Raw genomic sequence first — 15,414 nt, forward strand, 5'->3', positions numbered from 1 at the left:
TGATTTCAAATGGCTTCTACAAAGATTACACACCATTTCCCTACACCAAGGCCCACTCAGGCTATCAGATGGGCCACAGCAGTGTTGTTTTAATCTGCATTTCTTTTGTAACCGGACAGGTTGGGTTGTGTCTATTGGGTATCTAGGTACAGATAAATTTCTTGGAAGATGACCTCAGATGGCCGCCTCCACTTCTTCACTCCCCGGTGACTCTCAAACTCCTTACAGTCTGGGATCCAGCCTCATCCCTCCCGCACCAAGATGAGCCAGCAAAGGCCACCACAGAAGCATCCAACCAAATGGGCCCTTCTCATTTAATTTCCCTTTGTCACTGAATAGTATAGACTCAGCCTTCCTTTGAAGAAAAAAAAACTGTGGTTGTTAGATTGAGCCTGTTTTTTTTTCTAAATCCAGCTTTATCTATAGAATTCTACATATCTAATTCAAGGTTTTTTTTGGTTTTTTTTTTAATGTTTTATTTATTTATTCATGAGAGTCAGAGAGAGAGAGAGAGAGAGAGGCAGAGGCAGAGGGAGAAGCAGGCTCCCCACCTAGCAGGGAGCCCGATGCGGGACTTGATCCCAGGACCCTGGGATCATGACCTGAGCCGAAGGCAGACGCTCAACCATCTGAGCCACCCAGGCGCCCCTCTAATTCAAGTTTTTGTTTTGTAAAGATTTTATTTATTTATCTGACAGAGACACAGTGAGAGAGGGAACACAAGCAGGGGGATTGGGAGAGGGGGAAGCAGGCCTCCCGCCGAGCAGAGAGCCCGATGTGGGGCTCAATCCCAGGACCCTGGGATCATGACCTGAGCCGAAGACAGACGCTTAACGACTGAGCCACCCAGGCACCCCTCTAATTCAAGTTTTGACAAACATAAGGTCATGCCATCACCACCATGATCATAATATAGAATACTTCCATCACTCCAGAAAGTTTCCTTGTGCTTCTTTCTAGTCTCCCGTATCCCCAATCCCTGGCAACCAAAAATTTGTTTTTTATTACATAGTTTTGCCTTTTCTTAAATTTATATATAGGTGGAATCAAATACTATTTGGGTTTTTGTTTCTGGATTTTTTTTCACTTAGCATAATGCTTTTAAGATTCATCGGTGTTATAGTGCATATCAGTGGTTCATTCCTTTTTAACGTCATTGTATGCATACACCACCCTTGTTTATCCATTCCCAGCTTGATGGGCTTTTGGATTGTTTCCAATTTGGGGCTTTTTTTTTAAGTTTGTTTCTTTTTTTTTAGTAATCTCTATACCCAGCATGGGGCTCAAACCCACCACCCCAAGATCAAGAGCCGAAATCAACAGTCGGGTGCTCAACTGACTGAGCCACCCAGGCATCCCCAAAATTCTTCTTAAAATGCCTGGTTGGGGGTGCCTGGGTGGCTCAGTCGGTTAAGCGTCTGCCTTCAGCTCAGGTCATGATCCCTCTCTCTCTGCTGCTGCCCCTGTTGTGCGCGCTCTCTATCTCTCAAACAAACAAACAAACAAACAAATAAATAAATAAATAAATAAAATCTTTAAAAAAAAAAAAAGAAAGAAAGAAAGCCTGGTGGTATCCTATCCAGTTCCTGGTTTTGCTCTTATTTCCCCAGTCTTTCCTTCTTCCCCATCTTCTTTGCTGGCTTCCCTTCTGCCATTTTCCCTCTCCAAGTGGCAGTTCTCCATGGTTTTCTCTTTGCTTCTCTTCTCATTTTACTTCATGCTTCTGGACTATCTTGTTCTTGCTCCATTACAGGAGCCGTCATCCCCTCCTTATTTGCTGTTCTGATTCTACATCTTCATATAATTCTCTGGGAGCTCCAGATCCACACTTGTGGTTGCCTTCTAGCCATTTCTACATCAACACCCTTCAAACACCTCAAAAATCTCTATGTTCAGGGGCACCTGGGTGCCTCAGTCAGTTGAGCGCCTGCCTCTTGATTTCGGCTCAGGTCAGGATCTCAGGGTCATGGGGTCAGAGTCTGGCTCAGCGCTCAGCGGGGTGTCTGCTTGAAATTCTCTCTCTCCCTCTCCCTCTGCCCCTCTTCACCCCCCTTCCCTACACTCATCTACGCACACTCTCTCCCTCTCTCTCTCTGAAAAAAAACTCTATGTTCAAAACTGAACTTGGTCCCCTCCCCCCCCCCAAATATGTTCATCTTCCCAAAACGTCAGCTGGCAGCACTTCCATCTATCCAGTTAGTCAGGCAATACCACCCGGAAGTCACTCTGCCCCACCCCAACCCCCGATCCATCAGTCACCAAGCCCTAAATGATAGGCAGGCTTCAAAAGACAGTTGCCTCCATGCACTGGACCAGAGCCATAATTTACACTTCTAAACCTGGGGGTACAGGTCTTCATCGGAGGCTCTTTCAAACCTCCTTTGGCCCACATTCCTCTCTACTTGGTCCCAGGATAGCCCTGTCATTTAGCTTTTTCTTTGATATCTGGGTAACACCTTTTATTTTGATGTTTTACTGTGATTAGGTAGAATTGGCGGGTGGTCCAATTTTTACCTTCTCACGGCAGCCTTAGGCCAGGCCTTACCTACAGAGGCAGCACACCAGGGAAAACCCAGTCATTCTGTGCCACAACTCAGCCACAGAGAAGTCTGGGAAGGCCCAGGCCCAGGAAGGGGCCCTTCACTTGCTCCAGGCTGGTGCACACCCGGGGCTTTAACAGATAGCTGAAGCTATACCTCCAGACTGGGGCAAAAGTTTTGCTCCTCCTATCTTCCCCAAATGCACTTCAGATAATAAAAGCAAGCCTAGATAGGAATCGTTAACATTGATAAGACTTTTACTATATGCCAGATGCTAGGGCTGATGTGCTACACTCATAATCACCTCGTTTAATCCCCACAGGAGCCTACGAAACCAGTCTTATGCCCATTTTAGAGAAAAGGAAACTGAGGCTCTGAGATCTTAAGTAAGTTTCTTTGACTGCAAAGTCCATAGGTTTAGACACTTCCTACACTCTAGTAGTGGTTCATGGGTGCAGAACCCAGGCCATGGAAGACTCAGCCACAGACATGCTACTTTCCTTTGGCCTGATGTTTCTTGTACATCAGAGGATCTGCCCAGATTTCAGCCCCCGAGCACTCCTTGCCACTGTCAGGCAGTTCCCCCTGCAGGCCTCCAGACATCAGGGCACCAGCCCAGGCTAGGAGAGCTTGGTTCTCTTTACCCTAGGAGTTACTTTGCTCCCTGGAGCTCCAGTGAAGCCCCACCCACCAGTGTTCCAACATTCTTGCTGATCACCGGCCACCATCTTTGGTCTGGTTCCCTGAAGCTGGTCATTCATTCTTTCAGTGAATATTTACTAAACAATCTGTGACAGGCACTGGGCAGGAGACAAAAACTGCCTAGCACTGTGGCTCATATATACTTGGCTCCCCATAAAATTTTTTTGAATGAATGAATAGGCACCGCCATGCTCTGTAGACGACTGGCTATAGGGGAAGACAGATCAGTAAACAGAGTTAGAACCCCAGGTGGTGAGTTCTATGACAGGCAGAATATAAGAATTTCTAAGAGCACAGCATAGGGTAGCTACCTATGAGGACTTCTGGGAACATTTCCTGGAGGAAGCGGGGTTTAAGCTGAGGCCTGAGGCATGGCTTGGTGAGCCAAGTGAAGGAGGATGAGGCAAAGGGAGCATGAGGTTTATTATGAGGAAAAACTCCACCCCACAGATGGAATACAGGGAAGGGTGCCATTTATGGCAGGTCGGAAGCATTCAGGAATTTCTGTAAGATACACTGAGCTTCAACCGGATGGAGGGTAAGGACTGTCAAGCCACGATTCATTCCAGGCAATTGAAAAGCCCATTCAAGGAGCAGGTGGAAGGGGCCAAAAGATCCCCATGATCCCTGCTAGCTCCAAGCACACCAGCTGGGGACAGCAGTGGGTGCAGTCTCTGAGGATGATGGGGGAAGGGGAACAGAATTTGATTCTGCTAACATGTCCAGCAATGCCCAAGAGATGTGCTAGAATAAACAGGGTGACCCCTGTACATGGCCCACAGTAAGGCCAGCTGGGCTTATGTAAGAAGTTGTCATTGTTGCAGTTAAATCTGAAGATAAAAGAGGCCACTTGGCACAAAAGTGAAATCCACAGGGCATCTGTCCTGGGCTGAAGCTTCCTCCCTATCTCCACAGGTTGCTGACGCTTTACCAGGGCAAAGTAAAGCTACAGTAAATATAAACTTTTCCCTCCTCTCTTTGTCTAGGCCCAAAATATTCAAACAGACCGTGTAACCCATCTTGACACCCAGTGTCGAACAAACATAGGTCTCCTATAAGAATGAGCAAACAGGGGATCATGACTGCCCATCTACAGAGATCAAGCAGGTCAAAAGGAGGCTGATATGAGGGATTAGAGCAAATGTCCCAGGATAAGTCATTCGGATGGCCCAGAGGACAAAATGGAAGGGAGAAAACTTGCTAATTTGTAGTCTTAAGATTAGAAGCTGTTGAATCTCTCAACAAATTTTTTGTTAAAGTAGGCTCCGGGGCTTGAACTCACGACCCTGATATCAAGACCTAAGCCGAGGATCAAGAGTCAGATGCTTAACCAACTGAGTCACCCAGGCACCCCTCAAATAATTCTTAATAAGAAAATAACCTTAGGGCATAAAACTGTTCTGGAGATGAAAAATATACCTATTGAGTTTTAAAAGGACCTAGAGGTAGTTAACAGAAGATTGGACGTTGCACAAAATCAAGTCAATGAATCTGAAGAACAGAGTCTAAAACTCAGAGAGAAAAAAAATGAAGGAAAAACAAAAGATAAGCAGATAGGAGAAGAGATTCAAGAAACAAATGTGCATATAATTAAATCCCCAGAAGAACAGAACAGAGGAAAAAGATTCAAGGGAGTAAAAGAAATTGTCACTGAATAGGGGAAATATTTGAATCCAGGGAGTAAAATGATTCCATGACTATTAATTAAAATTAATGAAAAGTTTCCAAAATCTATATATTTAAAAAAATTTTTGTGAAATTTTAAAAATTTCAAACATACAGAGAAATTCCTACAAGATCCGAGGCAGAAAAAATAAGTTACATATGAGTAAGTTTGTTAGCAGACGTCTAAGATTTAGACACTACAGTAATGTTAGAGAAACATGCAAGATTTTTAGTAGATAAGATTGTGATCCATTTATATACTCATGAAACAGAAAAAAAAATCTGGGGGCACCTGGGTGGCTTCAAGCCTCCAATTCTTGGTTTTAGCTCAGGTCATGATCCTGGGGTCCTGGGATCGAGCCCTATGTCAGGCTCCACGCTCAGTGCGGGAGTCTGCTGAGGTTTCTCTCTCCCTCTCCTTCTGCCCATCCCCTCACTCATTCTCTCTTTCTCTTTCTCTCAAATAAATAAATAAACCTAAAAAGAAAAAAAATCTGGCATGCAAGAGTTCAGAAAAAATACCACCTATATATATCTTTCCAAAACATATTTCATAACGAATTTCTCCTGCCTGAGAAACAATACCAAATGGAACTCCCAGGAACAGGAATGGCAACAAACAAGCACGTTAGGAAAAGATAGATAAGCAATGTGGATCTAAGAAAAGGTCAGGGAATTTTAACACTACAGATCATAATTCAAAACCTTCGTTATCTATTGCCACATAATAAATTACCCTAAAACTTAGTGACTTAGCAGCATTTGAACTGGTAGATGGCCCTTTCCAAATACGAGGGGACATCATCCAATCTACCAAGGGCCAGAACAGAACAAGACAGCAGAGGAAGGAGAATCCACTCTCTCTGCCAGACTCTCTGTTGATCTGGAACATTGGACATTGATCTTCTGGGCTTGGACTGGGACTGACACCATATGATACATATATATATATATATATATATATATATATATATATATATATATATCAGAGAGAGAGAGAGAGCACACATGAGCGGGGCGGGGGAGGGGCAGAGGCAGAGGGAGAAGCAGAATCCCCACTGAGCAGGGAGCCTGATGTGGGGCTCAATCCCGGGACCCTGAGATCATGACCTGAGCCAAAGGCAGACGCTTAACCGACTGAGCCATCCAGGTGCCCAGTAACTTATTCCTAATAAATAGAATGTGGCAGAAGTGATGGCATATGACCCCCAAAATTAAATGATAAAAGACATTGCTGCTTCTGCCTTGTACTTTCGTGGATGGCTTGCTCTGGGGGCTAGTCAGCCGCTACGTTGTAAGGAGACTGAAGCAGCCCCGTGGAAAGGTCCACGTGGGGAGGAACTCAGGCCCCTCACAAGCAGTCAGCATGAAGGTGACAATCATATGAATAAACCACCCCAGAAATGGATCCTCCAGCCCCAACCAAGTCTTCAGATGACTGCAGCTGACATCTTTAACTTCAAGAGAAACCCCGCCCTGGAACCTCCCACTTGAAGTCATGATTCACACAAACTAGGAATATGATAAATGTTTGTGGTGGTTTAAAGCCACTGAGTTTGGGGCTAATTTGTCACATGACAATAGCTAGCTAATACTCTTATCATCCTGCAACATGCTTTCTTCCCCCTCAATATTGTTGTTTTTTTTTTTTTTTCAGCGCTAGCCATATGGATGCATATAGCTCAGGTGAGTTATCTGGACAGCCACCACCACATCTTAATCAGCCCTTCTCCTGCTGCTGGGTGTCTAGGTTGTTTCCAGATTTTTTGCCATTATGAACCATGCCTCAGTGAACACACCTGGACATGCTTCCTTGTGCACGTGTGGAAAAGCTTGTTAGGCAACAGGCACTAAACTTTTCCTGGAGAGTGCTCATCTGTTCTCCAAAGTCTATATCCCCAGTCTCCCACTCGCAGTGTGTGAGACCTCCATTTCCCCCCACATGGCCGATAGCACTGATACCATCAGGCCTTTGAACTTGGCTTTGCCACTCTGAAGAGGGAAAAGAATCTCCTTGGTTGAATTTGCATTTCCCTCATAAGCCGTGAGCATGCCCACTCAGAGCCTCACGCTATCTGCCCACCCTCTCCCAGCATTTGGGGAGAACACCGGGGACCAGAGTCCTCATCAATGCTGGGCATAGAGCTCATCAAATCACTCTCAGGGACCTGCGGCTCCCGAAGGATTTCCCAGGAGCCTCTGTTTCCTGGGCAAAGGCTCTTCTTTGTCACTGGCCTGATGGAATACCTAGAAATGCCTCAGTCAACCAGTCGTTTCCAGGAAAGATGCGGGCTTCCGACCGCGCTCTGGACTCACCCAGTTCCTGGACTGGGGGCCAGTGCCACTCCCTCCCTTCCCCTCAGGAAGTGTGGCCGCCAATGGCAAGGGGCAGCAGCTGGCCAGGCACCGAGCCAGAGTAGAGAGTCTTCCACAAAAAAACACCCAATGATTCTGCCCTCTGGAGGGTGGCCCAGTAGTGCAAAGGGGACCAGGGAGGGAAGAAGGGCAAGCATCAGGCACCTGCCAGGGCCCACATGCCCCTGCTTATACCCTGAGGACCTGGCCAATGGGAACAGAGGAACAGGGACCGGGCCTCAGATTTCCCTCAGAGTTGGGCTGTTTTCATGGGGCTCCAGAACGCTGTCTGCCCTCAGCCTGGGTCACACTACACTAGCTGCCCAAGATGGCCCCACCACTGTGCTATTTCTTTCCACAGCTTCAGGAACACTGTCCAGCATCTGCAGGAGGATACACTCTTTACCAGCATAAGGCCATCTGCAAGCACCTTCACAATTTTCACATCCACACGCCACTGCACAATTATTTACCATCCACTGACGATTTCCAATTTAAACACATTAGTTGTAAAAGGAAACTTTATATCCTTACCCAGCATCCGTTGCCAAAAAGAAAAGGCAACTGTAGAATATCACAGGAATAAACAATGTTAGTAAGCTCTATTAAACACTGTCATCTGCTCTCTTTGTTACCAAAGAGGCTGGCAAAACCAGAGAAATGTTACAGACCCACTAGCACCAAAGTGACATCTTATCTCGGTGATTCAACATTGTTTGATGTCTCCAAGCCACTCTGTGAAAGAGACTGGTAGCTTCTCATCAAAATTTATTTCTATCTTCTACAGCAATAGAATGGCTGTCCTAGCCCCTCTTGTGGTTTAGGGTGGTCTGGGCTTTTCTGAGCAGAATGTGAGTGGATGCCACTTTCTTTTTTTTTTTTAGATTTTATTTATTTGATAGAGAGAGACACAGCGAGAGAGGGAACACAGGCAGGGGGAGTGGGAGAGGGAGAAGCAGGCTTTCCGCGGAGCAGGGAGCCCGATGAGGAGCTCAATCTCAGGACCCTGGGATCATGACCTGAGCCGAAGGCAGACACTTAATGACTGAGCCACCCAGGCGCCCCCGGATGCCACTTTCTACCGAAGATTTCTGAGCCTATAGGTGCCTCTTTCTTGCTCCTTCCTCCTTCCAGCTCACCGGGCTGGCGAAATCACATGTGGAAGTCCCTGCTCTGAAGGACCGAGTGGAAGAGTTGCCCCCACCCCTGCACGGCCATCAAACACAATCAACTGAGCAAGAAATGCATTTTTACTTCATTGGCGCCTCTACATCAATGGGTCTGGTTTGTTAGCCATTTAGCCTGCTACAATACCAAAACCTACAACCTTTGCTCCCAATGATACTCATTCCACAAAGGGAAGCAATATATTACAATGATAAAGCATGTGGTATTGGATGGGGTGCCTGGGTGGCTTAGTCGGTTAAGCGTCCGACTCTTGACCTCAGCTCAGGTCTTGATCTCAGGGTTGTGGGTTCAAGCCCCACGTTGGGCATGGAGCCTATTTTAAAAAGAACAACAACAAAAAAAGAGTGTGGCATTGGATATAGGTCACATCTGGGTTTAAAATCTACCCTGCTTCTTACAGATGTGTGAACTCAGCATGGTCAACTAGCCTCACTGAGCCTTACCCTGTAAAATGGAATTAACAGGGATGCCTGGGTGGCTCAGTCGGTTAACTGTCCGCCTTCGGCTCAGGTGATGATCCCAGGGTCCTGAGATCAAGTCCCACGTCATGCTCCTTGCTCAGCGGGGAGCCTGCTTCTCCCTCTGCCTGCCACTCCAGCTGCTTGTGCTCTCTCTTCCTGACAAATAAATAAAATCTTTACAATAAATAAATAAATAAATAAATAATAAAAGGGATCTAACAATCATGTCTATTACAGAAAAATTTTGTAAGAATTAAGTGAGAAAGTGTCTCATGTATTTTATTTCTTCAGCATACCTTCGTTCTGTCCTGTTTGTTTTACATTTTAAGGTTTCTGGGTGTGCCTTCTAATGGATGAATACATTTAGTAAGGTGATGTTTTCCTTTTCCTTTTTGTCCCCCCTTCTTTTCCTAGAAAGCAGTTGTTATATAAATGGTGTGGGTGGCATCTTGGAAGCAAGGAAATATGGTAAATGAAGGTCCCAATAAGTGTCCAATAAAGAATAACTATTGTTTTTTATTATTCCAGCTCCAGCACACAGGGCTTCCAGAGTGATTCATTCAACCATTAACCCAGAGGTTGCAAACAGAGGCCTGTTCGCCAAATCTGGCCCAAGAGCGTGTTTTGATTGGCCCATTTCATTTGAAAAAATTGCCGAACCGTGAAAACCGAAAGTTTCATAGAGCAAACTGGATTTCTGAATTCTTTTTTTTTTTTTTAAGATTTTATTTATTTATTTGAGACAGAGAGAATGAGAGACAGAGAGCACGAGAGGGAAGAGGGCAGAGGGAGAAGCAGACCCCCTGCTGAGCAGGGAGCCCGATGTGGGACTCGATCCCGGGACTCCAGGATCATGACCTGAGCCGAAGGCAGTCGCTTAACCAACTGAGCCACCCAGGCGCCCCTGAATTCTTTTTTTAAAAAATCTGGAAAACCTGACTTCACTGGGCCCAATTCTGGAACGCATTAATCAGCTAGAACTCCAGGCACCTGCCCCCTCTAGAAGCCAGTTCCCCACAATCCTCACCACTTCTTACTGTGATAACTGGCCATCCTGTTTATTTAGATACCCTGCTTGGCTCCTGCTGGCATTCGGCTGGGGGGGGCCCCTGCGATAAATAGCAATTATTGAGTGACCGACATCTGTTCTTTCGCCAGCTTGGTTGACTTCGGGCAGGGGCAGCTTTGGTAGGCTGGATACCTACATTAGTGCATTAGACCTGAAGAGTCTGGGTACAGCGGGTAGAGCCTTCCATTGTTAGGGGAGACAATGAAGAGGACCTGTTTTCTTAATCTCACACCTGGTATGGCGGTCATTTTTTAAAAATCTTAGTTTTCAGGGTACCTGCGAAGCTCAGTTGGTTAAGTGTCTGACTCTTGATTTTGGTTCAGGTCATGATCTCAGGGTGGTGAGATCGAGCCCCGTGATGGGCTCTGCGCTGGGTATGGAACCTGCTTAAGATTCTCTCTCTGCACCTCCTCCCCGCAAAAGAAATTAAAAATAAAAATTAGGGGCGCCCGGGTGGCTCAGTCGTTAAGCGGCTGCCTTCGGCTCAGGTCATGATTCCAGGGTCCTGGGATCGAGTCCCGCATCAGACTTCCCGCTCAGCGGGAAGCCTGCTTCTCCCTCTCCCACTCCCCCTGCTTGTGTTCCTGCTCTCGCTGTCTCTGTCTCTGTCAAATAAATAAATAAAATCTTTAAAAAAATAAAATAAAATAAAAATTAAAATTAAAAAAAAAACCTTACTTTTCTTCATTGAAGTATAACCTATACACAGAAAAAGAAAAGCATGCATAACTATGCAACATGACAAATTGTCACAGACAGAACACAACTGTATGAGCAGCACCCAGCGCAAGAAAGAGAACGCCACCAGTACCCACCAGAAGTCTGCCTTTCTGTCCCCTTTCAGTCACTAACAGCCCCCTCCTCCCCGCCCTTTCCCCACCAAGAGTAACTACTACCTTGACTTTCAAAGGCATAGACTAGTTTCTATCTGGTTTCTTTCTTTAAAGGCATAGGCTGTTTCTGTATTTTACACATATGTAAACAGTACGTGCTGTACTACCTCTTTGCTCAACATTACGTTGAAGGTCATACATGTTGTTGCATGCATTTGTAGGGGGTTATCATTGTTGACAGTATTCCCATGGATGAATATATCACAATTTTTTTTTATGTGTTCTGTTAATAGGCATTTGGTAACCTCCACTTCGGAGTAATTACAAATGGTGCTGCTATGAACATTCTAGCACATGGCACTCGTTAAATAAATAAGTAAATACACACACCTATATTTATACGTATATTTTTTCCTTTGCTGGGTATTTCTGATGAAAGTGGAATTGCTGGGTCATTGAGTGTGCATTTGTCCAGTAGATTAATGTGATTTTCCAAGTGATTTCACCAATTTTTACTCCTGCCAGCAGGGTATGAGAGTCCTCGCTGCTCCACATCCTCATCCACAATTGTTAATTTGTATCTTTCATTTAAGCCATGCTGGAGGCTGTATAGTGATAACTCACTGTGGTTTCAATGGATATTTCCCTGATGACTAAAGATAGTGAGCACATTTTTACATGTTCATAGACCATTCAAATACTCTCTTTTGTGGAGTGACTATTTTTCTATTGCCTTGTTCTTCTCTATTGGGGTGTCCATCTTCATATTATTGATTTGTAGATCTTGGTGCATTCTGACTATAATTCCTTTGTCAACATCTTTTTTCCCAGTACTGTTTGCCTTTTCACTCTCTTTATGGTGTTATTTGATGAACAGACAAAAGTTTTTAGTTTTAATGTAGTTCAATTTATTTATTTGGCTTTTTAAATTTTGGGGCGGTGGTGGTGGTGGTACTTTTTGTGTTCTGGCAGACCCTTTCAGTTGTCTGTAAATATCCATTTTAAAATATGTAAACATGTCATTTGAATATGTGTATCATTTGAATATGTAAATACACACAGTCAAATGTGTCATTTAAATATGTAAATGTGTCATTTTTCTGTTGGAATGAGCCCAGCTCCCTGCCTCCCTTACAGATAAGATGGACAAATGACACAGCTCTAGCAACTGAGATATAAATATCTTCTGGGAGGGGGAGAGTTCTGGGAAGTTTATGCTCTCCTAATTAAATGAGTCAGATGTGACTATACCTTCCCTTCCCTCCCTCTTGTGCCTTGAATGCAAATAGGATGTATGAAGTTGCAGCAGCCATCTTGCCACCATGAGGAAAAGGCCAAGAGAACTGCAATGACATCAGCCCAACATCAAAGAGCAGCTAAACCAACACTAGTCCCTGCTTTTCTGGACCTCTTGTTATATGATATAAATAAACTTCTACTTATCACTTTCTGGGACTTGTAGCCACATTTATTCCTAACTGATAACAACGCAGTCCTCTAACTCCCCCCTAATCCTTCCCATTACCTCTGCCCAGCTAATCTTTTTAAAATCTGGCTGTGTGGGTGTCCTCCCTCCAGTCAGATGCCTTCAGCACCCTCTATCCTGACTTTCAAGGGCCTTCGAAAGCTGACCAGAGACTCTATCTTCAATTCTGTCTTCCATTCATGTCTTCCTTTTTTTTTTTTTAAGATTTTATTTATTTATTTGAGAGAGAGAGTGAGCACAAGTGGCGGGCAGAGGCAGAGGGAGAGGGAGAAGCAAACTTCCCACTGAGCAGGGGGCTCGATCCCGGGACCCCAAGATTATGACCTGAGCCAAAGGCAGATGCTTAACTGACTGAGCTACCCAGGCACCCTTCCATTCATTTCTGATTCACACAATTCGCTACTTCTATTCTTCATTCTCCTTACTCAATCCCACTTTTTCTCCCCTGCCTGGAATGCCAAGAGCAACATCAACAATCAATAGAGTGCTAAATTCTATATCCCATTGGAGTATTATTCTTCTGTAAAGAAAACCAATAGAGATTTTCAAATATGGAGGAACTCAGGTATTAGAATACTGTGACTCATCCTGGAAAAATTTACTTGAGGACACACAATGCAGCCAACTGGATGATAAACCAAAATGAAGAACAGATGCATGGAAGAACATCTAGTGTGAAAGGACTGGTATAGTACTATACTCCAATGAACACAGAACTAAGTCGAAAGAGAATTAGGGGTGCCTGGGTGGCTCAGTCGTTAAGTGTCTGCCTTCGGCTCAGGTCATGATCCCAGGGTCCTGGGATCAAGTCCCACATCGGGCTCCCTGCTCGGCGGGAAGCCTGCTTCTCCCTCCCCCACTCCCCCTGCTTGTGTTCCCTCTCTCGCTGTGTCTCTCTCTGTCAAATAAATAAATAAAATCTTAAAAAAACAAATAAAGAGAATTAAAGGTAAGGACTTAATAATTCTAGCTACCAAAAGAAGTGCAATAATTGTCACAAATCTTGAAAGAAACATCCTCATGGTAATTATTAATTACTGGGAATATCACTTGCAAGATATGTCAAACAAAATAGATAATATTGTTTATATACAAAGAATTCTTATAAATCAATAAGAAATATATAAACAAATGAGGACATTCCAGAAAAAATTAAAGATGACTAAAAAATATACCAAAGATGTTCAACTTTATTAATGAATAAGTTTAAGTGAAAACAAACAATAATTTTTGTTCAATGTCACCTATTGAACTGGCAAAGAATAGAATCGGGTAAACCCAGCGTTTGTGAGGATGTAGAGGAAGGAACAGCATGATTGGCTATTGGTGGTTCTATAACTTTGTGGACCACTCTTCACATTCTCTAATAAAATACACAACATGTACAAGGAGGAGCGCTTCGGACATCACCAGACCATGCCTACCAAATAAAACCACATTTTTAGGGTGTCTGTCTTCAGCTCAGGTCATGATCCCAGGGTCCTGGGATCGAGTCCTACATCAGACTCCCTGTTTCTCCCTCTGCCTCTGCTGCTCCCCCCAGCTTGTGCACTCTCTTTCTCTCCCTCGCAAAAATAAATAAAAATTTTTTTTAAAATCACATTTTTTAACTGTTCATAATACAATGATTACAATCCCCAGCTTTCCCAGATAGCAGAAAGTGCAGTCTTCCCTCACTCCCATCCTGGGCTCTCCAAGGAATGCTTAGAAGCTTCACTCCCATGTCCCCTGCCACTTCCACCAGCTTGTCTCTTGCTCTGTATTGCTGCCAACCCAGCACTTGCAGTTCATCTTCAGCCATCTGTTCTGTGGTCCCCACACCATTTTAACTACAGACACAGGCTTCACCTTAACTCTAATCTCCTTTCAAAGCATGACAAAGATGTTTGAACAAAACTTGACTGAATGCTTGCAGAAAACCAGAATCATAGCCCAGAAGGTGCCTGACACCGAGAAGGTGCCCCTCCACATAATTGTTCCTGGGGACCCCAAGCCCAAACCCAAAGTGGGGGCTTTCTATGTCCAACAAGCTTCCATGGGGTGAGGTGCAGCCCAACCCCCTTCTAGCAGATTTCCACTCCTCTCTCTTGAACAGAAGATATTTCTTTTCCTACCATGCACAGTCCTTCAAATGCTTGATTTGTTTTATGATGATAATGTTCTGCTTTACAATCAGAAAAACATATATGCACATGATAAAATGGCATAAGAAAAAAAATCAATCCAGAAATTCTAGGTGGATCCAACTAATACAGTCACAATTCTGGTGGCCAGAACAGACAGTTCAGTCAAAGAACACCCTCCTAGAGTACACCTCATTCCTGTCTGGGTGTGCCGCACATTACACTCAATTAATGTTTGTTGAATGAATAAATTAATGTTGATTCCCCCCCTTCCCAATCACCTTATGAGATAAAGTCCAGCCTCATTTGAATGGATCCAAGTCTTCACATCCTCGCTTTCAAGTCTCATCATTTTAGTCTTGCCACTCTGCTATAGTCACTGGGTCCTTCCTGTGCCGTCTCAGCCTTCCCTCCAGGCTCAGACTGAGTCCCACTTCTGCCTGGGAAGTCTGACCGGCCTCAGACATCCCTCTCCCCCCATGCCTAGAGCCATCCCTCCTTCCTTGAGCCGTATACCTGCTTACTCTTCATTACACTCATCTTACGTCTTGGTTCTTTCCTATACATGCAAATCTTGTCTCCTTAAGAAGATACACCCCTGGGGTGTGTGGGGGGGTCCTCTCCTGCCTCCATTCCTCCCATGCTGTTAGGGATCAACAAATAGTGATTGATTTCCGAATTCATTATTCGTCTCCTTCTGTTCACTGAGTCATCAACTCTGTCTTAGGCTCGATTTCCCAGAAGCAGATCTTGGGACCTGAGACCAGGGTTTGCATGAAGGTGATTTATTAGGAAGTGTCCCTGGGGTGGGGTGGGGTGGGGGAGAGGAGGAGTAGGATGGGGAGGGGAAGGGGGCCAGGTAAGGGCGTGTAATCAAGTAAAGTTACAGAGCTGAAAGGCATCTCAACCCTCCAGGGGGCTCTGGGGACAGTGTGGGTCATACCTACAATTGTCACTTCAGGACAAAGGAGCTGGAGTATCATCCCCCCCCC

The sequence above is a fragment of the Neomonachus schauinslandi genome, chromosome 5 (assembly GCF_002201575.2).
Source record: "Neomonachus schauinslandi chromosome 5, ASM220157v2, whole genome shotgun sequence".
Taxonomy (NCBI): domain Eukaryota; kingdom Metazoa; phylum Chordata; class Mammalia; order Carnivora; family Phocidae; genus Neomonachus; species Neomonachus schauinslandi.